Genomic DNA, 3,625 nt, shown 5'->3' on the forward strand with positions numbered 1-3,625 from the left:
GAGGTCGATGTTGATGAAGTGTCGGTCTCGTAGTAGACCACCTTCCTCATCCTCTTGTGCTTGTCGCCTTTCCGATGCGACTTGTGGGAAGAAGATTTTTCCTTCTTCTCTTTGTGGTGTGAGGAAGAAGATCTTTTCTCCTTCTGTTTGGAGGAGTCCTTCTTCTTCCCCTTCCTCTTGGTGCGGGACTCTTCCGATGAAGTGCTCCCTTGGCTCGTAGTGGGCTTGTCGTCGGTCTCCATCTCCCTCTTGGTGTGATCTCCCGACATCACTTCGAGCGGTTAGACTCTAATGAAGCACCGGCCTCTGATACCAATTGATAGTCGCCTAGAGGGGGGGTGAATAGGGCGAAACTGAAATTTACAAATATAAACACAACTACAAGCCGGGTTAGCGTTAGAAATAAAACCGAGTCCACGAGAGAGGGTGGAAAACAAATCGCAAGCAAATGAAGAGTGTGACACACGGATTTGTTTTACCGAGGTTCGGTTCTCGCAAACCTACTCCCCGTTGAGGAGGCCACAAAGGCCGGGTCTCTTTCAACCCTTCCCTCTCTCAAATGGCCCCTCGGACCGAGTGAGCTTCTCTTCTCAAATCACTTGGGAATCAAAACTTCCCGCAAGGACCACCACACAATTGGTGTCTCTTGCCTCAATTACAAGTGAGTGTTTGATCACAAGAAATAATGTCAAAGAAAAGAAGCGATCCAAGCGCAAGAGCTCAAATGGACACTACAAATCACTCTCTCTAGTCACTAAGGCTTTGTGTGGAGTTGGGAGAGGATTTGATCTCTTTTGGTGTGCTTTGCAATGAATGCTAGCTCTTGTATAATGGTTGGAAGCTGAAAAACTTGGATGTCTTGAATGTGGGGTGGTTGGGGGTATTTATAGCCCCAACCACCAAACTAGCCGTTTGGTGGAGGCTGTCTGTTCGATGGTGCACCGGACAGTCCGGTGTGCACCGGACAGTCCGGTGCGCCAGCCACGTTACCAAAGCCGTTGCAATTCGACCGTTGGAGTTCTGACTTCTGGGCCCGCCTGGATGTCCGGTGGCGCACCGGACATGTACTGTAGAGTGTCCGGTGCGCCAGCATAGGCGTGCCTGACGCCTGCGCGCTCTGGCGCACATTTATTGCTGTTGCAGGCGACCGTTGGCGCGAAGTAGTCGTTGCCCCGTAGTTGCACCGGACATGTCCGGTGAATTATAGCGGAGCAGCCGTTATGATTTCCCGAGGCTGTCAAGTTCCAGAGCCGCGTCTTCTAGGAGCACCGGACACTGTCCGGTGTACACCGGACAGTTCGGTGAATTATAGCGCGCCGGCTTCTGAAAATTCCCGAGGCTGAGGAGTTCTGCGCGAGGTCCCCTAGTGCACCGGACACTGTCCGGTGCGCCACCGGACAGTCCGGTGCGCCAGACCAGGGAGCCTTTCGGGATGCCTTGAGCACTCTATTTTGAACCCAACTTTGGTCTTTTTAATTGGCTTGTTGTGAACCTTTGACACCTGTATAACTTATACACTAGAGCAAACTAGTTAGTCCAATTGTTTGTGTTGGGCAATTCAACCACCAAAATTAATTAGGGACTAGGTGTAAGCCTAATTCCCTTTCACTTATAAAACCCTAGGCCAAGATACCACAACCCGCTCGCCCCAGGATATCACATTATTCCAGCTATCTGGGTCTCGTGTAGTTTTTGTCTCATATGACACAGACAGGAACAGTTGCTGCCAACATAAACCTCTGATCAGAAACTTGAGCTCACAAACTTCCTCTTATTTGGTCTATGTATGGTGGAATTATGTCGTTCTATAATCTCTATTCGTTCAGTCAGTCGTTGTGAACTCTCTTCTAATCACCCACTTCATAATCATTCCATACTTTCATGTACTTGATAAAGAACACAAAACTAGAGATAATGCTAGTTAGATGTTTTTTGTAGCTTTGAATTAGAGTATGTGATGTAATTTTACTTTTGTTATGAACATTAGATAATGAACTGAACTTGCGAACTTTGTATAGAGCTGATTATACTCTTTTTCCTTCTAACAAAATGATTTGTAAACGAGGTAGTCATTGCATAGCTCTGGTAACTTAAAACAAATACTAGGTTAGTGCCCGTGCGTTGCAACGAAAACATATAATACCACGATAACTTATATATAAATGTGTGTTATAATGTTATTATAAAAGGTTTTGTAATCCTAGTTCGACATAAATTTTGTTATTTTAATCTAGCTATTTTACAACTACATTGTGACCGTCAATACCAAGCATACTTCTATATATGACAGGACAATACCCGTGTTGCGATAGGGGAGTGGAGGTGAGGGGATACTTGTCAAGTTCTAATGTGATGTGAACACCTAGAATGAGTTTCTCCACATACATTTCTTTCCATATAATACTATATAACTACATTTCATGAATTGCTAGGAATCCAAAAGCAAATGACTAAACATGGTCATGGTAAAAGGCAGGAAAGATGGTTTCTGTAATGCTCAGTTCTTTCTTTGACTACATGCTTTATCAAGAACTAAAATGGAGAGAATGAGTAAAAAGTCACCATTTTGCCAAGATACTAAAAAACTCGAGGTCCCAAAGAAATATCAAGCAAAATCTCCCAGTCCCACGACATGGAGGCCTACTGGTTCCAGTCCATCCCAAAGGTGCCCATGCCAAGATCCAAAATTTGAAACCGCTGCCCCTACTTGTCTGCCCAAGCAACTACCTCGCTGAAGCAACAAAATGGTAGAGAGAATCAGGCCAATCATGTTTGGAAGGACTAAATTGCATGGTATGATTAATACAGGAAACAAATCCAGCATGAGTGCAACATGGGCACACAAGCAGCATAATAAATTTTGTATACCTGATAGGTAGTAATCGAGCCCTACTACATCAACACTCACTGGTTGAAACTTTATCTCCAACCCTGTACCAGTGCATGTGTTTAACCTATGTAACATATGGATGCAACAAACATTTAATAATATATATATAACAAAAGACACCATTTATTTTGTATGAGTATTTGAATTATGTATAGATAATTTGTAGGAAAAATACTACATAGCAGTTAAGGAATGTGTTCATACTTCAGACCATCAGCATCCGGAATGACAAAGCAATCTGAGGTTTCATCTGGACACCGGAAGGTGGCCTCATTAGTACCTTGGTTCTCAAATCGAGGGCGAACCTGGTTGCGACACCATTGATCCCAAAGTGGTTCTGAAATATATTCCAAGATAAAATCAATTGTAATGGCACTGAAGTGAGGTATTTCATATTTCATTGGCAGGATAATCCATCAAATTAATAAACAATTTACTTCAGTTAAAAAGGCATTGAAGTGAAATTAACAGTCCAAGTTATGTTTCACTTTGAAATTGCATATCAAGTAAAGAACTGCTAACTATTTCGTTAGAGTGAACCCTGGTGGTTTTATAAAAAAATAGTGCTGAAGATAAATTCACTGATGCACACACAATAGTTGACATACTTTCTATTACAACAAAAAAGAATATGCTAACAACACCTGCATGCATCCAGGAAAAATAGAGGATCACAAGTTAGAGGTAAGTCCACACCTACTACTCCAACTGCTTGTGGGCTATCAAATATGGAGC

Source organism: Zea mays, chromosome 9, assembly GCF_902167145.1.
Source record: "Zea mays cultivar B73 chromosome 9, Zm-B73-REFERENCE-NAM-5.0, whole genome shotgun sequence".
NCBI classification, from domain to species: domain Eukaryota; kingdom Viridiplantae; phylum Streptophyta; class Magnoliopsida; order Poales; family Poaceae; genus Zea; species Zea mays.